Below are 27348 nucleotides of genomic sequence, written 5' to 3'. Positions count from 1 at the left end.
GATCCTTCACTACCATTAAAGACGATGCAATGGTCACTTGTGCCTCTTAGATATCGAAGCACTGATTTCACTGCTTGCCAATGTTCTTTACCTGGATTTGCCATGAACCTGCTGACAACTCCAACTGCATGTGAAATGTCAGGTCTTGTAGATACCATCGCATACATTAAGTTGCCTACAGCGTTTGCATATGGTACATGAGACATATACTGCTTTTCTTCATCAGCTCTAGGACTCAAAACCGAAGAAAGCTTAAAATGGGAAGCTAAAGGAACATTAACAGGTTTCACATTATTCATAGAGAACTTTTCAAGTACCTTCTCCACATACTTCTGCTGTGACAACCAAAGCTTACCATTTTTCCTGTCTCTGTGTATCTCCATGCCCAAGATATGTTTTGCTGCTCCAAGATCCTTCATATCAAACGTCCTAGAGAGTTGAGCCTTTAACCTGTTGATCTCTTCCATGCTTTTGCTTGCAATAAGCATATCGTCAACATACAAAGCTAAGATAATGAACATGTCATTGAAAATTTTGAAGTACACATAATGATCATACTCACTTCTTATAAAGTTCTAGCTCACCATGAAGGAATCAAACTTCTTGTACCATTGTCTGGGAGACTGCCTCAGACCATACAATGATTTCCTGAGCTTGCAAACTAATCTTCTGCTGCGACCTCATACAAAACCTTCTGGTTGTTCCATATATATCTCTTCATTCAACTCACCATGTAGAAAAGTTGTTTTAACATCTAACTGTTCTAACTCAAGATTAAGCAACGCAGTTAGTGCCAACACAGTACGTATAGAAACAAGTTTTACAACTGGAGAAAAAATCTCATGAAAGTCTATACCTTCAACCTGAGAATACCCTTTTGCTACCAGTGGTGCCTTATACCTTTCAATACTACCATCAACTTTCCGTTTCAGCTTGAAGACCCATTTACATCCAACAACACTTCTCCCTTCAGGAAGCTCTACAAGATCCCAGGTATTGTTTTTGGCTAAGGAGTCCATTTCTTCTTCCATAGCCATTTTCCATTTCTCGCTATCTATATCATCTACTGCTTCCTGATAACAAGAAGGTTCCTCATCTTCAGTAACCAAAGCAACAGATGAAGCAGAATCTTCATACCTTTTGGGAGTTTTCCTTTCCCTTGTAGACCTTCTTAGAGCGACTGGTTGATGAACTGCTTCAGAAACTTGCACTGGTTCAGAAGCTTCAACGGCTTCCTTTGTGTCTTCAACACCTTTGTCTCTAGAAGTCTCTCCTTCCTTTCGACTATCACCGAAAGATCTAGCCTCCAACTGAACTCGTTGACTCGGCGATACCTGTTCCTGTTCAATTCTTTCAACATTTGATTTTAACAAAGAGGATTCATCAAATGTTACATCTCTACTAATGACTATCTTCCGCAATGTAGGATCCCACAACCTATATCCTTTCATTGCATAGTCATACCCAACAAAGACATAACATTTCGACTTTGGATCTAATTTTGAACGCTGATTTTTCGGAATAAGAGAATAAGCATCATAGCCAAATATCCTCAAATGAGAATAGTCACAAGACTGACCTGTCCAAACTTCTTCAGGAATTTTACAATCAATCGCTACTGAAGGTGATCTGTTAACTAAATAACAAGCAGTAGATACTGCTTCTGCCCACAACTCCTTTTGCAAGTTAGCATTGCTGATCATGCTTCTGGCTCTTTCCATAAGAGTCCGATTCATACACTCAGCAACACCATTTTGCTAAGGAGTATAGACAGCAGTTTTGTGTCTAACAATGCCCTCATCCTTACAGTATTGTTAAAATTCAACAGAAGTGAACTCACCACCATTGTCAGTTCTTAGACATTTAATAGATTTGCTTGTTCTTTTCTCTACCATTACTTTAAATTGTTTAAAGACATTGAATACATCAGCTTTCCTTTTTAGCATATAGACCCAAACTCTACGAGAGTAATCATCAATGAACGTTAAAAAATACAATGCACCTCCATATGACATAACAGGGGAAGGCCCCCACAGATCAGAATGAATGTAGTCTAAAACATCTTTACTATTATGATTGCCAACTTTAAATCTCTGTTTACATTGTTTTCCATACACACAATGTTTACAGAAATCTAAATTCAAGGATTTCAGACCGGGAAGAGATTTACGTTTCATCAGTATGTGAAGACCTTTCTCGCTCATATGGCCCAAACGCTGATGCCACAGACGAGTACCTGCTTCTTCCTTTTCTGACGCAACCGCTGCTTCACTGACCTGAGTACTTCCTTTTAACCTGTAAAGATTTCCGACCTTTTCTGCCTTCATAACCACAAGGGCACCTTTGAAGACTTTCAAGATGCCATCCTGACCTGTAAACTTATAACCATCTGAATCCAACACTCCCAAAGAGATTAAACTTTTCTTCAAATCAGGTACATGTCTAACACTAGTTAATGTTCTAACTGTGTTATCATACATCTTAATCCTGATATCTCCCATCCCAACAGTCTGACATGACATATTGTTACCCATAAACACAGAACTACCATTTACATTTTCATACGAAGTAAACCAATTTCTATGTGGGCACATATGATGGGAAGCACCAGAGTCTAACAGCTAGCTATCAAAACTCTGAGAGACATTACATTCAGGTGAAGTTTCATCTATCATACACAATTCTTCAGCAGATAAAACTTCGTCTACCATACCTGAATCAGCCTGATTCGCTTCGTTCTTCAGGTTTTCGGATTCCTTCCGTTTCCAACAGTCCTTCTTCAAGTGTCCAACTTTACCGCAGTTCCAACATTTTGCCTTACAGTTCTTGCCCTTCGATTTCGACCTGGAAGACCCCCTAGGTTTGTCTCCTCTTTCCTTTGAGTGTCCTCTAGCGACCATGGCTTCTGATGCAGTTGTATCAGTGCTGGATTTCCTTCATACTTCTTTAGACAGAAGAGCTCCGACGACTTATTCAAACTTCAAAGAATCAGCAGAGCTGAAGCTGATTGAGGTTGCGAAGTGATCCCATGATTCAGGCAGAGAACACAGCAAGGTTATGGCTTTATCTTCTTCCTGTATTTTGACTTCCATATCTGTTAATTGACAAATTAGTGTATTAAAAACATTCAAATGTTCTGCAACGCTTGAACCTTCTTTCATTCGAAGACTGTATAACTGTCGTTTCAGATAAATTCTGTTGGTTAATGATTTTGTCATATAAAGGTTTTCAAGTTTTTCCCACAAACCTGACGCCGTAGTCTCTTCAACGATGTTGAAGAGAACTTCATCCGCTAGACATAACCGGATAGTACTGAGAGCTCGGGCATCCAAGTCCTCCTAGTCTGAAGTAGTCATGGTTGTAGGTTTCTTAGTAACCCCATCCAATGCCTTGTGCAACCCTTGTTGCACAAGCAGATCCTTAACCTTCAGTTTCCAAAGAGCAAAATTGCTCTTTCCGGTGAATTTCTCCACCTCGAATCTTGCATTTGACATCTTGGCCATTTTTCCTCCTTCCTAGGGTTTCAGTCTTTCTAGGAATTTTGTTTGTCTTTCTAAACTTAAAAAAAATAATTCCCAACTCAACAGTTTTTTTTTAATTTCAAATCCTTCTTTTCTTTCCCCCTTTGTTTTCCTTTAATAAAAAAAACTTTCCTTCAACCTACTCACATCGACCCCCCTTTGTTTTTATGTAAAGAATTTTACTCTCACTGTTTTCTGGAAAAAAGTTCTGAGACAAAATTTCTTTTAAAAAAAAAAAAAATACCCGGATTTTCCAAACAAGTTCTGGTCGCCGACGCTGAAAAACAGAGGTTTTTCCTCTTCCGAACAGGTTCTGGCAGCTAACACAGCAATCATGCAGAGGGTTTGAACACGCAGCTGGCAGCTTCAGCCTTCACGCCAAGTTCTGGTCGCCAATGTTGAAAACAGAGGTTTTTTCCTCTTCCGAACAGGTTCTGGCAGCTAACACAACAATCACGCAGAGGGTTTGAACACGCAGCTGGCAGCTTCAGCCTTCACGCCAAGTTCTGGTCTTCACGGGACGCAATGTCTTTCTCTTCGAGGGCACCGTCTTTATCTTCGACGGCTCCTAGGCAGAGTCACGGGCTCTGATCTTCACGCAGGGTAGAGCTGGGCAAACTTTCGCTCTGCTCCTGGCAGACAGGCTCTGATATCTTCAGGCAACAAACCGCTCGCTTCTGCTGGCTGGTTCTGCTGGCTGGCTCTGATACCAATTGTTGCACAAATGAAGGAAAGAAACAGAAACAGAGGATCAAGGCAAGAAACTGAAACAAGACAAGAAACCGAAACTGAATTCTTGGATCGGACTGATTTTATTAAACAATGAGTTTCACTGCATTTCATTTCATGGGCAAATGCATGTTTTATAGTTACAACTAATTAACCGTTACAGATTTATTTGTTACACGGAATTGTCTATACCTAAATTTCCTAAATTGACTAAATCGTTGTCAAAACTAACATCTTGCTCCCAAGCTTTCTTTCATCAACCACAATTTTATTTATAAACTTGGCAGCCATTGTTTCTGGATCTGTAATTTTTGTGGCATGCAGATATCATATATTTACAGAGTACTTTTGCAGTGTATGGATGGTGATAAATATGTAGCCATTTGTCAAGGGATTAGTGATAAAGGGAAGCGTGGCATCCCTTGGAACGTAGTTATGAAATCAGTTGTATTGGCGTCATGTCAACAAATTTCTAGGCATATGTCTTTTGCTAGAGGCTGACAATTGCGGAGCTCTCGTTTCATTTGTTGTAATTTCATGTAATGTGGGGCGATTTTGGTTGCGGGAATACAAACAAAGAAACCCATAGTGCTACTGTTTAGTGGTGGAGTAGCATGAAATAAACCCTTCAATTTTCAGGCATTTCTCACTAAAAATATGTGCGTTTAAGTCCTGACATCTTATTTTACACTTGAAAGAATAATACCCAATTCCACTGCAGAGAGAAATCTACAAGATATGTGGAGGTGCTGAGCAGTTTAATCCAGGGTGGTGTACGAAAGTAGAGAAGATGGTTTTGATGAAGAAATGTATTACTAATTCTGCTGAGGAGGCATACCCTGTATTGTGTTGCATGCCCTGTGAGGGCTGTTTGAAGAGATGTTATAAAAGAAGAGCTTAGGACGAGCTAAAGTCTCTTAGAGTTTGTAGCTGCAGTCTGCGTGAAGAGAGTTAATATTTGTTTCTTTGTAGGCATATATGGAACCGTCGCTAGGGTACGTGACTCGGCTCCAGCCTCTTCATACTTTCATTCCAGTTTTCTATATTTTTTCTCGGTGCTCAAAATTTCTTGTGACAATGTTATTTCTGATCTTCGAAGCCAAGCCATGTTTGATAGAGAAATATGTGTATTTTGATACTTGTGGAAGCGTGTAGAATATGAAATGACTTATTTCCAGCCAACCGAGAAGCTAACTATCACGCCCCCAAGCCTACGGTGGTCTTTCAACCGTGCCGGCGAGGTGCGGCACCACCGAACACTTTCTTTTCACCAATACTCGTGCACATGGACTACGCCTAATTCACTTGTCCTTACTTAGTTTGTGTTTCGCAACCAAGTAAAATGCATTTATCCTTTGTACTTAATGAAGCCCATACTCATTCATTATCCATATTCAATTAACCAAGAACATCAACAATTGCAAACAAGTATAAAGGGAGGGGCAACTCCTGAACAGTCTGCCCAACAATAATGTATTATAACAGTTCTTCAATAATACATCATCAAGTATACTTGGCAAAACTCCAAGTCTATACTTAGAATAATTTACAACCAAGGCATAGACAGCCTTTACAATACATGTGCCAACCTCATACGGTAGGAGGGTGCTCACCCGAGACACCAAGAACTCCTCCTTTAAGTTCTGCACAAATCCACCTCAAAACCGTACCTCAACACCTACACTTGACTCCCGGTAAAAATGCGCACTTCTATTGTAGAGCGCATGAGTTATGCGCACTCTACCTTATCTCTGCGCCTTCCTTTTACCCCTGTCCAATGCGTAGAAGAGAGAGATGCGAAGTTGCTTGTTCCAAATGAGCTCTGCGTCCTCTAATATATACGCATGCTTGCTCAAATGTTAAGGGGTGTCCAGCCTTAAGGCCGACCCCATAAAACATGTTATAACGCCATAACATAGCCAATGTGTAAGTTGGCTTTGCTCCATCGTGCAAGCCTCTTAACCAAGGTATAAACCTTTCGCTCTTCTTTCATTTTCGCACTAAGTATCATGTGCTCTCATATATCGTCGCATTTTATTGTCGCATAAGGTTCGGAGGTTCGTCGCATAGGAGCGCCCACTCGCCCGCTCGTCGCACCAAGGAGCGCCCGCCCGTCGCACGTCCGCCCGCTCGTCGCACCCATGTGCGCCCGCCGTGCCGTGTGCCCGTCGCTCGCCTGCCCGAGTTGCAAAGGCCTTACATCCTCCTCCACCTGAAATCGTTGTCGTCCTCAACAACATACCATCCCGGTAGCTCTCTCCACCAAGATCATCATCAACCATGATGTCAACTCCTCCACATAAGGCAAACATCCCTGCAACATATGTAGAATCCCATCTCCATCATGCTCCACCTTAGCAACCAACTGTCACCAAGATACTTCATACTAATGTATATCATATATCAGATGTCCATGATCATTGACCACTCTGTCACATTCTCCTCATGCTGCTCTCCACCATGGAAGGTTTGATCCCTCCAACTCAAGCCACATGTCCACTGCAGCAATGTGTCAACTCCATCATATCACCATCACCATGTGCAAAACTGCCCATGTTATGTCAACAAGTGCTAACACACCTCAACCATGTGTCAACATCTCATCTCAACAATATATCAGTAGTCATCTTGATCCATATGTCATCATGTGAACCTCTGTCATGATACTCCAACATAATGCCAACACATCTCTGTACACTTCGCGACCCCATGTCTGAACTAGTTGGGTAGCTAATCCATGAGAGTGAACATCCTCATGTCCTCATTAATTGTTCCTCAAACATCCGCCACATCCTCGACTCATCAAGAATCCATCTCTACATTCCATGCTCAGGTCCATGGAAACTCCATCCATCTGCAACATGTCATGATGCTTGATGCCAAGCCATCCCTGCACCATCAATCATACCTGCTCAACATGTTTAAGGACTCACTACCATGAGCAGCTAACAATGAGCCCCATCTTCTTTTTCCATCTAATAAGATGTAGAGGGAGTAGAGCCTGAAGGCTCTCCCTCACTAATCAACTCAATCCATCTATCAGGATCCTCAATCTCCATCCTTTGTAGATATGCCTCCCGGTCTTCCTTCTGGACATCCGGTCTCACATACACCTCCTCAACATCATCATCATCCTCCACCAGCTCTAGCCTTCTTGACAAATCCAAGATGCTATCTGAAAGTGATTTAATGACCAATGACTGCTCCACAAGCTTTGCCTCAATAGTGGACAACTGCTTGTTCACCTTCTCCTTATCCTCCATTTGCATACCTCCTAATTTTTTATCAGGTTTCGTCACACCAATGGTTGGAACACCAATGGGTACATCTTCCCTTCCATCATAAATGTAGAGTTTCCTCAAAAGTGGTACAATCATAGCCTCAAATTGTTTCATGAATTCCATCCCTAATACAGCTTCATAGTCATCAATCCGCACTATAGTGAAGTCCACCTTCCCGGTCCACTCACCAAGTGTTGTGTCCACCCTCTCAGCTATACCAAGAATCTCCATAGGAGGAGAATTCACTGTCTTCATTTGTGCCTTCACCGGTACAAATTTCAGCCCAATTCTTCTCGCAGTATCTTCACTCATGAAGTTGTGAGAAGCCCCACTATCCACCATAGTGAGTACATCAGCACCTCCAACCTTCATCTGAACATACTCCAATCTGTTCCTTTCAAGATCTCTTCTCTCATAATCCTCATCAACCACTGCCTTTGAAGTAGCCCTTGGGCTTCCTTCACTTGTAGCTCCATTGTGAAGATCAGTAGAAGAGTCTTCCACTAAGTGTTTCCCTATTCGTGAGGTCCTCTCCCCACTTTCTCCATTCTTTCCATCAGATTCAACCTTTCTCTTCAAGGCTTTGAGATGCCTTACCTCAAGAGCTAGGCAATCCCACTTTTTCTGATTCAATTCATGTCTTATCTCTAGTTCCTTGAATTCTGCTTCAAGCAAGACCACCTCCTTTGCAAGTCGAGAGGCTTCTTCCTCACTCTGATTAGAAACCCCTTCTTTAGCCAAGGCACGAAGAGCAATCCTTGTTTCAAACAATCTTTTGCTACAATCTGCAAATCCTTGTTTTACTTCCCTTGACTCTTCAAGTAGGTCTCCTTCAAATTCTTCAAAGGTAGCATAACCCAATTTCTGCAAGATAGACATTTTCACCAAGTTACCTGCAATCAGAACCAACCCTTGTTCCACTTCGTGTGAAACGGTTTCCTTCACCTGCAGTACTTGTCACGAGCAACCCTGCTCAACATCAACTGTCAAATTTCCAAGTGTATATACACCTGCACTTCGTCACGAGCAAACCTTGCTCTGATACCAACTGTCACGCCCCCAAGCCTACGGTGGTCTTTCAACCGTGCCGGCGAGTTGCGGCACCACCGAACACTTTCTTTTCACCAATACTCGTGCGCATGTACTACGCCTAATTCACTCGTCCTTACTTAGTTTGTGTTTCGCAACCAAGTAAAATGCCTTTATCCTTTATACTTAATGAAGCCCATACTCATTCATTATCCATATGCAATTAACCAAGAACATCAACAATTGCAAACAAGTATAAAGGGAGGGGCAACTCCCGAACAGTCTGCCCAACAATAATATATTATAACAGTTCTTCAATAATACATCATCAAGTATACTTGGCAAAACTCCAAGTCTATACTTAGAATAATTTACAACCAAGGCATAGACAGCCTTTACAATACATGTGCCAACCTCATACGGTAGGAGGGTGCTCACCCGAGACACCAAGAACTCCTCCTTTAAGTTCTGCACAAATCCACCTCAAAACCGTACCTCAACACCTACACTTGACTCCCGGTAAAACTGCGCACTTCTACTGTAGAGCGCATGAGTTATGCGCACTCTACCTTATCTCTGCGCCTTCCTTTTACCCCTGTCCAATGCGTAGAAGAGAGAGATGCGAAGTTGCTTGTTCCAAATGAGCTCTGCGTCCTCTAATATATACGCATGCCTGCTCAAATGTTAAGGGGTGTCCAGCCTTAAGGCCGACCCCATAAAACATGTTATAACGCCATAACATAGCCAATGTGTAAGTCGGCTTTGCTCCATCGTGCAAGCCTCTTAACCAAGGTATAAACCTTTCGCTCTTCTTTCATTTTCGCACTAAGTATCATGTGCTCTCATATATCGTCGCATTTTATTGTCGCATAAGGTTCGGAGGTTCGTCGCATAGGAGCGCCCGCCCGTCGCACGTCCGCCCGCTCGTCGCACCAAGGAGCGCCCGCCCGTCGCACGTCCGCCCGCTCGTCGCACCCGTGTGCGCCCGCCGTGCTGTGCGCCCGTTGCTCGCCTGCCCGAGTTGCGAAGGCCTTACACTAACAGTACTATGAAGAAAAATACATACAAAAAAAGATAAAACAAATAAAACAAATAAAAACACAGTTGCAGTGTGAGCTAAAAAATGCTGCAAATCTCATATATTAATTGAACCATTAACTACATTTTTAAAGAGTAAAATTATTACTAAAGTGTTTATCAATCAACTGTGAAATAAATCTACTGGCATTACAGCTAATTTCCAGCACTTTCCAGCAGTGACCACCCTAACAATCTGCTGTTTTAATTTTTCACAGAACACAAAATATGCTGGCTACTTTGTCAGTAATTTACATAACTAATTAAACATTATTCCCAACACTCCCCCTTAATGATTAATGAGGATTTACTATCTTATCTCGTAGTGCCAAAAACTGATCTTTTGCAACTGCTTTAGTGAAGATATCTGCTAGTTGATGCTGAGTATTTATATGTTTCAATTCAATATCCTTCTTTTGCGCCAAATCTCTAATGAAGTGATATTTCAGGTCAAAATGCTTTGTCCTGCTGTGATGAACTGGATTCTTTGCTAACTTGATGGCACTTACATTATCACAATAAATCAGTGTAGGATGAATCTGTTTTTCTCCAATTTCTTCCAAAATTTTTCTGAGCCAAATAGCTTGTGTACCTACTGAGGTAACTGCAACATACTCCGCTTTTGTGGATGAGAGGGCAACAATGCTTTGTTTTTTTGAGCTCCATGTAATCAAACCAGAACCAAAAGAGAAACAATTTCTAGATGTGGACTTACGGTCATCAAGACTACCTCCCCAATCTGAATCACTAAATCCAACAAGATTGAACTTTTCAGAAGAGTAATAATGAATACCAAAATTTAGAGTCCTTTCACATACCTTAAAATCCTCTTGGCTGCCTTCATATGTATTTCAGATGGATTTTTCATATATCTTGAAACAAGTGAAACTAAATATGTAATATCAGGCCTTGTGTGGGTTAGAAATATCAAGCTCCCCACAATACTTCTGTAAGTTTTCTCATCAACTAAATCAGCACCATCATCTCTACATAATACCTCTCCATGAGCACTTGGAGTAGGTGATGGATTACAATCAAGCATATCAAATTTATTTAGCATATCCTGTGCATACTTTGTCTGACAAACGAAAATCTCATCCTTACTTTGATAAACCTCCATTCCTAGAAAATATTTCATGATGCCTAGATCTTTCATCTCAAATTCACTCATCATAGCAACTTTGAATTTATGATTCATCTTAAAACTACTACCCATATACAATATATCACCAACATACAAACTTATGATTAGAATATCAATACCTTCTTGTTTGTAGTAAAGGGTAGGATCATTCTTACTTCTCTGGAAGCCATTTTCTTGAAAGTATCCATCAATCCTTGCATACCATGCTCTTGGTGCTTTCTTAAGGCCATACAAAGCCTTCTTCAACTTGTAGACATTATTCTCCTTTCCTTCCACTTCAAAACCTTGTGGCTACTCCACATATACTTCCTCTTCTAAGTACCCATTCAAGAAGGCACTTTTCACATCCATATGATGTATGCTCCACTTTTTATGAGCTGCTAATGAAATCAACATTCTAATGGTCTCCTGTCTTGCTACTGGTGCAAATGTCTCTTCATAATCAATTCAATACTTTTGTGTGAATCCTTTAGCAACTAATCTTGCTTTGTGTCTTTCAACACTCCCATCGCTGTTAAATTTAGTCTTATAGACCCATTTGGTGCCAATCTTTTTCTTGTCATGTGGAAGCTCTGTCAACTTCCAAGTGTCATTCCTTTGAATGGAATCCATCTCTTCTTGCATGGCTTGCATCCAAACCTCATTAGTACATGCATCTTCAAAACATGATGGTTCAAATTCAGCCTTGGCTAATAAAGCAAAATTGACTATCTCACCTATTGGGCTTTCTTCATGTGTTTGATTTGCACTCCTCTCATAAATATCACTCAATATTCTTACCTTCCTTGTAGAACTTGGAGAAGAAGTTGGACTTGAACTTGATGTTGAAGAAATTGATGAAGGGCTGCTTGGTGGAGTTAAGCCACTAGTTACAGAAACATTAGTTGGCTGCTCATGATCATTATCAACAATTATATCATCATTCAAAATAGATTTTGTCTTCTCAACATGGCCTTTTTTATGACTATAAACTCCCCCTTCATCAAAAATTACATCTCTTAAGACAATAAGCTTGTTAGTTAGAGGATTATACAATTTATAAGCCTTGCTTGTCTGACTATACCCAATAAAAATACATAACTCACTCTTTGCATCTAACTTTTTTCTATTCTAATCAGGTACATGCACATAAGCCAAACAACCAAAAACTTTGAAATGATTAACATTAGGTCTTTTTCCATACCAAGCTTCATAAGGATTCATCTTTTCTAGTGCACTGGTGGGGCTACGGTTGAGGATGTACACTACCTAACTGCATCTCCCCAATAAGAGTTGCTCAATCCCTTAGTTTGTAGCATGCATCTTGCCATTTCAACCACAGTACAATTTTTTCTTTCATCTATGCCATTCTGCTGGGGTGTGTATGCTGTAGTATGTTGCCTCCTGATGCCATTCATATCACAATAACTCTGGAAAGCTTTTGAGCAGAATTCTCCTCCATGGTCAGTCCACAAACATTTGATCTTGCCCCCTCTCTCATTTTCTACAAGAGCTTTGAACTTCTTAAATGTATCCAAGGCTTCACTTTTGGCCTTCAAAAAATATACCCAACAATTTCGTGAGTAATCATCAATAAAAGTGATGAAATATGATGACTTACCCAAACTCTTAGTCTGCATAGGACCACATATGTTTGAATGAACAAGATGAAGTGGGTGATGAGCCCTCCATGCACTACCCTTTGGAAACCTTTCCCTTGCATGCTTTCCTTTAGCACATCATTCACAAACCTCCTTATGCTCTTCTACCTTGGGCAAACCAGAAACTAATGCATGTGAGGTTAGAAACTTCAAACTCTGAAAATTTAAATGCCCATACCTAAGATGCCATAACCAACTTGAATCCTCATAAGCCATATTTGCAAGATTGATGTTATGTTCATCAAACCTCAAGGGAAACATCCTATTTCTTGTCATAGGCACAACAATGATCACCCTATTTCCATTATTTTTATCATAGATAGTACTTGTCTTATTTTCAAAGACTACTTTATAATTTTTCTCACATAGCTGCCCAACACTCAATAAATTATGCTTCAATTGTGGAGTATAATAAATGTCATGAATACTCTTTATACCTTCTTTTGTTTGGACCTCCATAGCTCCTTTGGCAGCAACCTCCAATGATTTATCATCACCAAGTTGGATCTTGGATTTGAAACTTCCATCCTTTGCTGAAAACAACTTCTCATTCCTTGTCATATGGTTAGAGCATCCAGAATCTAGGTACCAAACATCTTTACTAGTATTTTCACCTTTGGCATAAGATAAAAATAAGTGATCTGGAGGATACTCACCACTTTCTTGAGCATAATTAGCATTTTTACCTTCTTTCAATCTGCATTCTCTTTCAAAGTGGCCATACCTGTTACAATAGTAACATTGAACATTTCTCTTATCAAATCTACCTCTACCTCTTCCTCTGAAACTACCTCTTCCACTTGAGCCACCTCTTCCTCTACCTCTTCAAAAGTTTCCTTCAATCTTTCTTCATTAGATATCAAAGATCCAACCAATTCATCAAACTGTAGTTTTGTCAAATCCTTACTTTCCTCCATGATTATTGCAACATGATTCCATCTATGTGTTGAAGATCTTAATACATTTTTAATTAAAACTTCATTACTTACAGTTTCTCCAAGTGTAGCCATTTTATTGACCACATCTTTGACTCTCACACAATAGTCACTGACACTTTCAGCTTCTTGCATCTTCAAATTCTCAAGCTCTTGCTTCAATGTCTGAAGCTTGACCACCTTAACTTGATCACTACCTTGGTAAGCTCCTTGTAGAGTCTCCCAGGCAGCTTTGGTAGTTTTTGCTCCTGATATTCTTGGAAATAAGCTCTTATCAAGAGCTATATGAATGTGAAACAAAGCTTGAGAATTCTTCTTCCTTGCTTCCTTTCTTGTTGTTCTTTCATTGGCTGTAAGAGAATTCCAATCAGTTGGCTCCTCATATCCTGATTCAACAATCTCCCACAAACCTTTTCCAATAAAAAAGGTTAGCATCTTAATGCACCAATAATCATAATCGTTCCCATCAAATTCTGGAACTAGCATCTGGTTAGAATTCGACATGATTAACTTTGGTGAAATTCCAACAATACAACTTTAACCCAAAAGAATTTTACTAGCTCTGATACCACTTTTAGAATATGAAATGACTTATTTCCAGCCAACTGAGAAGCCAACAGTACTATGAAGAAAAATACATACAAAAAAAGATAAAACAAATAAAAAAACAGTTGCTGTGCGAGCTAAAAAATGCTGCAAATCTCATATATTAATTGAACCATTAACTACATTCTTAAAGAGTAAAATTATTACTAAAATGTTTACCAATCAACTCTGAAATAAATCTACTGGCATTATAGCTAATTTCCAGTGCTTTCCAGCAGTGACCACCCTAACAATCTACTGCTTTAATTTTTCACATAACACAAAATCTGCTGGCTACTTTGTCAGTAATTTACATAACTAATTAAACATTATTCCCAACAAGGCAGTGGATGCACTTAGGTTTTTATTTAGGTGTTCTGGTTCTTTGCAGCATATTCAACAGACTTAATAGTAACATCCACTTTGTCATTGAAGAAAAAAATGAATAGAGCCCTGATAGTACTCAATATAATAATGTTATTGTATTCTCTAGATGACATGAGTATCATTGTTCGTGCTCGTATGAGTTATGGCGCTGGATGATGCCAACGACATCTTTAGTTTAGTGTGTTATCGGTGCCATGTATTTGTCCCTGAGATTGAATATATCGCATCTAATATGATAAGGCTAATCCGACCATAGATGCACCAAAATCGTGTGTTTTCATCTATTAGGAGACAATTTGAAGATTATGCCTTACAGGGCACATATTAAAAATCATATTTTTTTTTTCGAGGGTGATATGGAAGATAGCCTCATGCAATTAGGAAATCATCCATAAGATAGAGGAAATACAACAACCATGGGTCACAAAGCGAGACTGGAGAAGATTAAGAAAACGAATCAAAACAGAGAGACAGAGATTGATGCCATGTTTATAGAGGTTCAGGTCGCACCCAAGGAACTGAGAAGTTTAGCACAAGATGAAGAAGAGATGGAGGTTGATTTGTATAGCTTTGATTTTCTGCCACCTCCTAAGTTTACTCGTAAATATTTTGATTTTTGGGTTATCAAAATGCTAACTTTTGTTCGAGCTAAAGATTTAATTGAGTATCACTCTAATAACCCATATGATGAAGTATGCGATGCTTTAGCATTGAATTTTATAAAATAGGGTTTGGATGAGATTTTTTTTACAAGGTAGCAAAATCTACAACTTCCAAGGAAGCATGGAAGATCCTAGAAGTAGAATTTGGTGCAAAGGGGAGTAATCTAGTCAAGGATAATAGTAATTTTCAGCCTATTGTAGCAGTGCTTGAAGATGAAAATGAAGATGGATCTCTAAGAGCAGACTAGAAATAGATGAAGAGTTTGGTGAATCTCACTTGAAAGTAGATCACGATGCTGATGGTGTGTTACCAGCAAGAGATGATTTTTGCATAGATAATGTTACCAATGGAGAAGAGACTGATTCAATGGATCCAACAATTGAAATTGTTGATATTAACTTTCATAAAGAACAATTCAGTGGTGATAAGTGGTTGCAAATGATGCAGAAAAAACTCCTTATTGATATGTTGTTATTTGGTGAGAGAAATCCACTTGTGTCTAGAAACCAACAGGAAAATAATTTGTTTGTAGGAGTAGAGGTGAAGAATCAAGATTATGAGGCATCGACAGAGTCAAAGAGGAAGAAGAGAAGAAAGCTCTCATTCCAGAGAAGAATGAAGAGAACCAATATGGTTATGAAGATATTTTTTTTATATAAACTTAACATTGATTTTGTGTGTGCAAATGTTAGAAGAAATTGAGATAAAACAACAAAATTTGAAGAAGAATTAAATTTCCTTGAAGCATTTCTTGAAACACCATGTGTTGATGATGTATGCATAGAAGTTGCAACTATGAATGTTGAAGACAACAAGAGCAATGTTGAAAATGAAAATGTCAATGAAATTTTCATGTATTGGAGTCGTGAAGAGATAAAATTCTATTATGAACTTATGTTGAAACAAATCGATAATCAGAAGATTGATTCTGAAGAAAAAACTATAGAAGATGACAAGTGGCAGCAATCCACATACAAACATATTTTTAAAGAAGTAGAAGACAACTATGGACAAACTGAAATTATTTTATATGTTTTTAAGATAAACAAAGATATCATGATGGAAGAGCTCCAACATCAAATGAAGAAACTAAAATTTGGAGCATACAACAAAAGGGCAAAGGTGAAGCAGTTCAAAGGATACATGATGTGGAAGAAAAGGAAAAAGAAATCTAGCCAAGGAGCTCATGTCAAAGTTTTTCAGTCATTGTAAGCCTAGTTGAGACTTAGACCAGCCGGCATGTTTAAGTTATGTTGAGTCAAAATTATGTTGTCACTGGTAATTAAGGGGGAGTGTTGGAAATAATTAAGCCATCATAACCATATCAATCTCAAAAAACAATCAACCAATTTAGTGTTGGTATAAAATGAGTTTATCACCGATAAAAAAAAATGCAGTCCTAATTAACCGTCCGAATTGTAAGCAGTGGTAGCTGCTTTGACTTTTGGTTGTTCTGTGAATTCATGTTAACGTTTTTTTGGTTTAATTGAACAATCGTAGCTGTATTTTGTGTGTTGCTCTCTACATTTTTAGCTGTGTGAGTTTTTCTCGGTTGTGTACTTTCAACATGGCAAACTCTATTTGGATTTTCATATTGAATGTTTAGGTATTCGATGCAATGGGCCTATTAGTAGTGCATGAGATCTTAATCTTGTGATTTTTGGGGCATTGACCATTGTTGAGCTTTTAATGTAAAACTTCCAGAAAAAAAGAAGAAGAATATGATTCAAATCGTAAGTTGTAAAGAAAAATGGGACTTTATTGCATTGACTTTCAGGTGGTCAATCTTGCTCATCCTATTATTAGATATTATAAGTTGATAATATTAATGTGTCTATGTACATGTATTAATATTAAGAAAATTATAATACTTATTAAGAAATTATTAATACTATAGGGTAATATGATATATTTTAGTTATATATTAGTTATTTGGTATTAAATTTGAAGAGTAAAATTATATTTCAAATTGAATGGTTAAATAAATTTAATTTTTTTTATATAAGTAGAAAATATTTATATAAAATAACTATTTTATAACCTATTAATTATAAAATATTTATCAATATCATTTTCACAGCATAATTTTTTAATTAAGTAATTATAAACAATTTCAATTATATTACCAAATTTACAGATTGCTATAAAATACTTATTTAGAAAGATTATTTAAAATATTGAACTTAGAAAGTTGAACAAAATATTATGACATCTAAATTTGCTTCACTCACTAAAAGAGGTAATCATGCCTTCATGTTTGTTTATTTTTCATAAACTACAATTCAATTTACTTTCTACTATTTTTGAAAACATCAAAATTTCCAATATTTTTACACAAAATAAATATCTATCATAATTTTTTTATATGATTCGAAATAGAGAATTAAAAAAAAGAAAAAAAGAATTATATGATTCAAGGTAAGAAATTTTAAAAATTTTCTTCAGCAACCAGCTATCTCTATCTCTATCTCTGGATGCTGAGACGATTGGTACTTAATACTAAAAAAGCGGATAGGATCACTTGAGTGGAATATTTGCCCCGCAAACCACAAAAATCAAATCGAAGCACCGATTTCACTTAAATATTTTAATGCATGTTTATATGCAGGGAACGGATTGATTAGGAAATCATAAAATAAAAATAAAAAATTACTTTCAAATAGCATGGAATCATCAGTAAATCATTCATAAAAAAGCCTTTCAAATAGGATGGAATCATCCGTAAATCAAAATTTAATGTAAAATTATGATCAATGTTCAAAGAAACATAGCCAACAATTGAGTGTTTTGTTTCTAAGCTTTATCTGACCGTGGTTTTGGATGCGCAATCACGACGTAACTTTTGATCCCTGCTAGCTGCGAACGGCGGAAAAAGAACAGACACAACCAGAGCGGTTTGGTCGAATCATTCATAATTATTCCAAAGTGACTATCTGATAAAAGTTTTAAGAACCCATTTTAGTAATAAAGCCAACATACCATGAAGAAACATGGTCTATGCTTTCACATGAATGGAAAGCAAACTATTATAAGTAAAAACTAACTAAACTACGTCCGGAACTTCTGCAATTAGAATTGGCAATTGTCTACATCAAACATTCCCTGACAGCTGAGTGGAAGAGCTGGAGATAGCTTTATGTGAATTTTCCATATATATCCTGAGATGTCTTAGCCCATATACAACCGGGTCCCAGGAATGGAGAACGATATAACTCCTGATGCCAGCAATCAATCAATAAGAAAAGGAGTAAGTAAGAGGCACACCATGGCAATGAAAGCAGGGATCACTTCCTTCATGTTCTCCCACTCAATATCCACAACTGCCTTCGTCATCATCACACCCACGGCGATGAGGGGAGGCCCAACGGCCCAAGGTGGGATGGCTGCTAGAAGAGGAGTGAAATACAGTGCCAGAAATAAATAAAATCCCACACTACTCTCAATCCCGTTCGACCTCCCTCCCGAATACCGGTCGAGGACTCAATAAACACTGTCACAGGAGACGTCCCAAGAGCTGACCCAACAACAATGGCAGCCGCATCGCTCATGTATGCAAAATATTGGCCTTCAAACTCACCTTTCTCATCCACAAATCCCGCAAACTTCGCCATGGAATATAGCGTTCCAGTTGTGTCCAACAAATCAACGTAGAGAAATGTGACAAGAGCAACCCAGAGCTCATTTTCTCTAAAATCTGCGAAGCTGAACGCTCCTGCAGTGCTTTCAATATTATGAACATCTGCGATCTTCTTAAAGTATTCGAATGACTGGTTTCCTTGGGGAGTGTATGGGAAATAGGTCACCTGAGTACCTCTAATCCAGGACACGAAGGTCACGAAAAGAATCCCATAAATCATGGCTCCCTTTGTTTCCTTCATCGAACAATAACTTATGATGACGAAGCACGCTATTCCTAGCCACGACGTTGGGCTTTCCATGCGATGGCTGGTGCAGAGTATCTCAGCTGAAGCAGCTGCACCGGGAATTAGTACTAGGGTTCCATTCACTGTTGTAACAGGAGCCAACTGGCTCTAATATTGGCTGGGGCAAGTAGAGATTGTGAGAAGAGTTGAGGGGCTGAAACCCACGAGGCCAATCTCTTGGTCGGATTGGAGGCGTATGAAGGCAAGAAACAGCCCGAGCCCCGCCTCAGATGAGAAGCGAACGGGTCTCGGTATCATCTTTGCGAGCTTTGTTCTCAAACCAAGAGCTGAAATGATGAAAAACAGAAAGCCCTCTACAAAGACAGCAGTAAGGGCACTTTTATACGAAACATTCCCCAAGCCATGGAACCCTACAACATTGTAGGCGAAATAGGCGTTAGCTCCCATTCCTGGCGCAAGTGCCAAGGCCATGTTTTGTTGAAAATGTAATTTCAACGCCCTACGTACCCAGTCCAAAACCGCCAGCATGAAACCACAAACCGGGCCAGGGCATATCGCACCGCTATCAAACGAAAAGCTGTTTCCGTACTCTTTGCTCCGATGCAATTTGGTGAAGGCACGTGGCTCTCGCCTGACGTAAGCAAGTTTGACCCATCGGGAGATATCGTTCACTCATGTGAGGGCTTCCGATATCGTTCTCCACCGTAGGATCAGCTCCCGTGTTCTCCACCGTTGATCGATTGAAGCTGCATACCAACAAACGTCAAATCAATTCATTGCGTGGATTAAACTTTTGGTTGGCCATACGTCTTAATGAAATGTCATAGTGGTAGGTAGGATATTAAAGTTTTTATATAGAGCTCGTAAGTTTTTTTTATGAAAAGGTATGGGCACGTTTTAATACAAGTCTATGTCTTTTACGGCATGTATTAAAAAATGCAAATCGTATGTAATAGGTTTTAGTGTTGACTTTTTTTTCATAATGTATCGCACATGGGAGAGAACAGAGTGTTTTTCTACAGTAGCGTAAAAAGAATGATGGCGCAGTAAAAGATATACACACAGCACTGTGTAAAATGAGAAGAACCAGGTGATGTAATTTCTGGAATAGCAAAAACCATGTGTGGTTTTGCACAAACAGTGCATAAAGAAAATGGTGGAGCCTAAGTTGTTTTTACACCAGTGAATGTAAATTTTGTTTTACAGCAGTAAGATCATGTAAACTTTTGTTACAGCAGTAAGTTGTTTTTCACAGCAGTGAATATGAAAATGATTTTACAGTGGTAAATCTTTGTATCAGGTTTTAATGAATAGAAAGTTTTTTTATGGTGAAATACTCTGTCTCTCTGTAAAAATTTTTTTGAGTCTTCCTGTGCACAAAAAGATCCTGGAGTAAAGTAAAACAGAGTATTGTCTCTGTGTGTGTGTTTGAGAATTGGTTTTGGTATTTCCCCAGCAAAAATACCCAACAGTGGTATCAGAGCAGGCTTAGGCTCTTTGAAGGTGACAAAGAAGCTGAAAGAAGGACCTATTGCAGCAGTAAAACTTCTCAAGCAAAGTGAAGGCTCAGTCAAGAGAATACTCAGGTATTTCACAAAGTTTTTTTTGTGTTGCTGAAGAAACAATCAGCTGTTTAAACACACAGTCAAGGATTTAGTGGCATAGATCAGAATACAAGGAATGGCCAGCACAAGCACTGGTATGGGTTTGTTTAACACCCAGCTCCCACAGTTTAATGGGAAGAACTATGATTATTGGTCAATAACTATGACAGCCCTGCTTGCCTCCCAAGACTTATGGGAAATAGTTGAAGATGGCTTTGAAGAACCAGCAGATGAAACTGAGTTCAATGCATTAACTCAGGGAGAGAAGGATCTGCTTAAGAACAATAGGAAGAAGGATTCAAAAGCCCGAGTGTTGTTGTATCTAGCAGTAGACCAGAGTATGTTTCCAAGGTTAGCAGCAGCTAAGACAGCCAATGAAGCATGGCAAACCCTCAAGACAGCCTATCAAGGCATGGAGAGAGTGAAGACAGCAAAACTTCAATTGCTGAGGAAGGATTTTGAGAATCTGAACATGAAGGAGTCAGATAACATTGACTCATTCTTCACTCATGTGATTGGTGTAATCACACAAATGAGAACCCATGGAGAAACCATTGAAGATAGAAGGATTGTGGAGAAAATATTGAGGGTCTTACCCTCAAGGTTTGATGCCATAGTCACCACCATTGAAGAGACAAAGGATCTCTCAAACTATTCAGTTGATGAGCTACATGCATCACTGATAACACATGAGCAGAGGTTGAGTAGGAATGAAAACTCATCTCTTGAGCAAGCCTTCAAGACCCAGATGTCCTTTGGAAGAGGAAGAGGTCAAGGCAGAGGAAACAGAAGAGGAAGAGGCAGAAGCCAGAACAGAGGAGGAAGGAACAACTCATCAAATGCACAAGGAAGAGGCAGCAATCCAAATCAGAACCAAGGCCAAGGCAGCAGCCAACAAGGAGGACAATATCATGCTCAAGGACAAAGGTATGATAAATCTAATGTTCAATGCTATTATTGCAAAAAGTATGGACATTATGCAAGTGATTGTAGAAAGAAACAGCATGATATGAACACTAGACAAAATACAAATGTTACTAGAGAAAACAGCAGTCAAAGTAATGTGTTGTTAGCCTGTAACATGGCTGAAACAAACAGTGAGGAAAATTGGTTTTTAGACTCAGGTTGCAGCAACCATATGACAGGAAACATAGCCTTCTTTTCTGCTTTAGATCAGAATATGAAATCAGAAGTCACACTAGGAACTGATAGCAAAGTCTCTGTTATGGGAAAAGGGGAGGTAAAAATATTTACAAAGCAAGGAGAAAGGAAAACCATAGCAGATGTCTACTATGTCCCCGGAATGAGATGTAACCTATTGAGTGTTGGACAGCTTATCCAAAAGGGTTACAATGTTTATTTTGTAAATGATGTGTGCACCATCATGGACATACCACCCAGCAAAAGATGCATTGCTGAAGTGAAGATGACAAGGAACAGGATGTTCCCTCTCAGGATCCGGGCAGATTTGAAAAACAAAGGAGAAATTGCAGCAGTTACCCAAGAGGCCTTCCAAAGCGTGCCAAAGGATGAGAACTGGTTATGGCACTTGAGATTTGGGCATCTAAATTTTGGAGGTCTAAATTTATTGAGCAGAAAAGGAATGGTAAAGGGATTACCATTGATAGAGAAACCGGACAGCCTATGTGAAGGCTGCATTTTGGGAAAACAACACAGAGAAAGTTTTCCATCAGGGAAAAGCATAAGGGCAAAGACACCCTTAGAGATTATCCACTCAGATTTGTGTGGACCAATGCAAGCTCCATCATTAGCTGGCAGCCAATATTTCCTAACATTCATTGATGATTTTACAAGAAAGACTTGGATATATTTCCTCAAGAACAAAAGTGAAGTCTTTGAGAAATTCCAAAATTTCAAAGCACTTGTGGAGAACCAAAGTGGGCTGCACATAAAAGTATTGAGAACTGATAGAGGAGGTGAGTATATCTCCAAGGAATTCCTAAGATTTTGTAGAGAAAATGGAATTCATAAACAGTTTACAGCAAGGTACACTCCGCAGCAAAATGGAGTTGCTGAAAGGAAGAACAGGACCATCATGGATATGGCGAGGAGCATGCTGAAAGCAAAGCATTTGCCAAATGACTATTGGGCTGAAGCTGTAAATTGTGCAGTGTATATTTTGAACAGGTGTCCTACAAAAGCAGTGATGAACAAAGTGCCAGAAGAGGCATGGAGTGGGAGAAAGCAAGGAGTCACCCACATGAGAGTTTTTGGGTGTGTGGCCTATGCACACATACCAGATCAGCTAAGGAGGAAGTTGGACAGCAAAGGGGAGAAATGCATTTTCATTGGATACAGTGATGAATCCAAAGCCTACAGGCTGTACATCCCATCTACCAAGAAGTTCTTTGTAAGCAGGGATGTTCAATTCATTGAAGAGGAAGCTTGGGATGGAAGCATAGAGAAAACAGTGAATGTCAAGAACTGTTTGTCTCATGATGAAGATGAAGAGGAAGTGGCTGAAATGAATCCCCAAATAGCAGCGCCAACACAAGGACAGCAAGGTACACCATTAAGGATCAATGAGAGTGCTTCTCCAAGCACACCACAAGGAGGAAATTCAAGTGCATCATCAAGCACTTGCACACCAAGTGAACGAGGTAAGAAGTTTAGAAATCTAAGTGAAATTTATGATGAAGGAATGAATTCCTTATTTGCCTTGTACTGTCATGTTGATGATCCTATTCATTTCGAGGATGCAATTAATGATAGAAAATGGATAGAAGCTATGGATGAGGAGATGAATGCCATAGAGAGAAACAAAACATGGGATTTGGTAGAGTTACCAAAAGGCAAAGAAGTCATTGGTGTGAAATGGGTCTATAAGACCAAGAGCAATGCTGAAGGCAAGATTGAAAGGCATAAAGCAAGGCTGGTTGTCAAAGGCTACAAGCAGCAGTATGGAAGAGATTATGAGGAGACTTTCGCACCGGTTGCAAGAATGGAAACCGTGAGAGCAGTGCTGTCCATAGCAGCACAAAACAAATGGAAAGTCTACCAAATGGACGTGAAGTCAGCATTCCTAAATGGAGTGTTAATGGAAGAGGTTTATGTGGAACAGCCTCTCGGATATGAGAAGAAAGGAGAAGAGCACAAAGTGTGCAAATTGAAGAAAGCTCTTTATGGGCTGAAGCAAGCGCCAAGAGCATGGTACAGCAGGATAGACTCATATCTATTGGATAATGAATTTGACAAATGTGAAGGAGAACCCACCGTCTACATCAAAGAAAAAGATGGTAAAATTTTAATTGTTGTCTTGTATGTTGATGATGTGATTTTCACAGGTAATGATGATCAGCTCATTGAAAATTTTAAATCAGTCATGAAGGATGAATTTGAAATGACTGACATGGGTTTGTTGAGATACTTCTTAGGCATAGAAGTAGATCAAAATGAAAAAGGGATTTTTATATCTCAAGCAAGATATGTAAATCAAGTTTTGGGCAGATTTAAGATGGAAGAATGCAAGGCAGCAATCACTCCCACAGTAATGGGATTAAAGCTCAGCAGAGAGGACAGCAGCAAGGATTTTGATCCTAGCTTGTATAAAAGCATTGTAGGCAGCCTTATGTATTTAACAGCAACTAGGCCTGATTTAATGTATGCTGTTAGTTTGATTTCTAGATTCATGGAGAGGCCAAAGGAGGCACATTGGCAGGCAACAAAGAGAATTTTGAGGTATGTCAAAGGTACCAAAATGTTTGGCATATTATATGGTGTCTCAGAAAGTTCAGATTTAATTGGTTACACTGATAGCGATTGGGCTGGAAGTGTAGATGATCGGAAGAGCACTTCCGGTTATGTTTTTAATATGGGTTCAGGAGCCATTTCATGGGCTTCTAAGAAGCAGTCCATTGTAGCATTGTCTACAGCAGAGGCTGAATATGTGGCAGCGACAGCAGCAGCTTGTCAGGGAGTGTGGATGAGAAGAATGTTGAGAAGCTTAGGCCAAGAGCAGGCAAAAGCGACAGTGATATTTTGTGACAATAGCTCTGCTATTGCATTGTCAAAGAATTCAGTGTTTCATAAGAGAACGAAACACATTGATACTAGGTTCCACTACATCAGAGAATTGGTGAACAATGGAGAAATTGTCCTAGAACACTGCAGGACTCAAGAACAGGTTGCGGACATCTTGACAAAGCCGCTGGATCAGAAAAGCTTTGAATTTTTGAGGAAGTGTTTGGGTATGACTGAATGCCCAGCTGTTGAAATTAAAGGGGAGTGTTGAAAATGTAATTTCAACGCCCTACGTACGCAGTCCAAAACCGCCAGCATGAAACCACAAACCGGGCCAGGGCATATCGCACCGCTATCAAACGAAAAGCTGTTTCCGTACTCTTTGCTCCGATGCAATTTGGTGAAGGCACGTGGCTCTCGCCTGACGTAAGCAAGTTTGACCCATCGGGAGATATCGTTCACTCATGTGAGGGCTTCCGATATCGTTCTCCACCATAGGATCAGCTCCCGTGTTCTCCACCGTTGATCGATTGAAGCTGCATACCAACAAACGTCAAATCAATTCATTGCGTGGATTAAACTTTTGGTTGGCCATACGTCTTAATGAAATGTCATAGTGGTAGGTAGGATATTAAAGTTTTTATATAGAGCTCGTAAGTTTTTTTTATGAAAAGGTATGGGCACGTTTTAATACAAGTCTATGTCTTTTACAGCATGTACTAAAAAATGCAAATCGTATGTAATAGGTTTTAGTGTTGACTTTTTTTTCATAATGTATCGCACATGGGAGAGAACAGAGTGTTTTTCTACAGCAGCGTAAAAAGAATGATGGCGCAGTAAAAGATATACACACAGCAGTGTGTAAAATGAGAAGAACCAGGTGATGTAATTTCTGGAATAGCAAAAACCATGTGTGGTTTTGCACAAGCAGTGCATAAAGAAAATGGTGGAGCCTAAGTTGTTTTTACACCAGTGAATGTAAATTTTGTTTTACAGCACTAAGATCATGTAAACTTTTGTTACAGCAGTAAGTTGTTTTTCACAGCAGTGAATATGAAAATGATTTTACAGTGGTAAATCTTTGTATCAGGTTTTAATGAATAGAAAGTTTTTTTATGGTGAAATACTCTGTCTCTCTGTAAAAAAAATTTTGAGTCTTCCTGTGCACAAAAAGATCCTGGAGTAAAGTAAAACAGAGTATTGTCTCTGTGTGTGTTTGAGAATTGGTTTTGGTATTTCCCGAGCAAAAATACCCAACATGTTTGCTGAGCGTCCCATTATGAGACATCCTATGAGGGACCAAACAGCTGTGGCCACTATAAGGTCTCTCTTAGTACGTTCTAAGCATTGTTCATAGCCTCGATTCAGTGGAGGAAACTTACGGTCAGGTCCAGGCTTCACTTAGCTTGAGTTCAGTACGAGAATTTCTCTTGGAGCCCTTTAATGTACCATGGCAGTCAAGGGGAGATATGGCAGGAACATTGCATACCTCTGTGAAGTCGGCAACAGTGCATGTTCCTCCAGAGTCAGTCAAGATACTTGCGTTTACTGCTAAAATATATGCCATGGTAAGGAAAGTAGCAATTCCAGCCCGAACTTCTTTTGTAAAGCATGTCTTCCGACCTTCAAGTTTGAAGTACCTTCCGATCCTACTCTCGTTGATTCTATCATTCAGTTTGGCCTCTGCATGTTCCCATTTTTGCCATAAACTTGGGAGACAGTTCAACATATTGACTAAATCAGTGAAAGCTGTACCAAAGAATGGTTTGTTGCTGATAAAGTAAACAGAGCTCATATTTTCAATGCCTTCACAAATTATGAGCTGTATCAAAGAATGGTTAGTTGCTGATAAAGTAAACTGAGCTCATATTTTCAATGCCCTCACAAATTATGAACACTTTGTATTTGGCTGGAAAAGCATGAGTTTAAAAGGAAATAATTGAATTACTGCACACGAATATGACCACCGTTTCCAGAACGAAGGAGAAGCAGCAACCATGCTTGCAGATTTAATTAATGAAAGCATGCGTTGTTTATAACAGAAATTTACAGGTCCCCACCATTGACAACTTGAAAGGACTACCCTGGCGAGATTGGAACTTGCTTACCTGTGAACTGATTATGGCCATGTTTCGGACCCTTTCACATCTATTCTGAATAAATTCTGTCATCTCTGCCATGTTTTTGATAGGTGCCCTTGAATTTATTTTATCAGTAGTCAAAATAAAAAATTCGTGTTCCCCTATGAAGATTGAAAGTCCGTTCCCTACCAGCACATACATCGTAGTCATGTTTTTTACCTCAACATCTATTCTAAATTAATGTTTGCATGAGTTTATTTTATCAAGGTCTTTGACTTTTGGAATTTACAGCCAGATATAAAATGATAGTGCCTTCCTAATTTTCCTCCAACATTAGAGGTCTTATCAAATACTTTTAATGCGAAGACTGGCCTTCAAAGAAAATTGAAACTTAATATTATACGCCTGAGTTGGTCCTTTACTTTGATAAAAATGCCGTTTCATCTGAGTAACGAAAGCAACTTTTCTATTTATACCTGCATTGACGGCCCAAAACCACGAGACTCATACGACATTGGCTGACTTTGATTGCTTCGAGTAATCCGGAGTGCATGCTTCATCATTCTTTTTATGATTATATGGTTTACGAATTAGCTCCAATTTTCTCTACAGATACATTCATCTAAACCAACCGAATGGTTCACATCAGATGTGATATAAAAGGTGGTAGTGGTTAGTTGCATTTCAGCGGCAACGACAAGTTTAGTGCATGGCTGGTGATCCGCAGATCCACAATCATCACCAACATATGTAATCAGACAAAATATTGCAATAGAGACTTGGAAAGATATAGTTAATAGAGACTTA

The 27348-nt window shown here is 39.1% G+C and overlaps 1 pseudogene; it reads right to left on the bottom strand.

Annotated features, from left to right (window-relative positions):
• Window positions 1-6267: 6267 nt before the first annotated feature.
• On the bottom strand, window positions 6268-26640 carry LOC149207806 (adenine/guanine permease AZG1-like; annotated as a pseudogene).
• Between the last annotated feature and the right edge of the window lie 708 nt (window positions 26641-27348).

Source organism: Pinus tabuliformis, chromosome 1_2, assembly GCF_031772625.1.
Source record: "Pinus tabuliformis cultivar Carrire ecotype Pingquan chromosome 1_2, CPIR1, whole genome shotgun sequence".
NCBI classification, from domain to species: domain Eukaryota; kingdom Viridiplantae; phylum Streptophyta; class Pinopsida; order Pinales; family Pinaceae; genus Pinus; species Pinus tabuliformis.
Note: the sequence above shows the minus strand (reverse complement) of the source record. Positions and strands in the feature narration are given on the sequence as shown.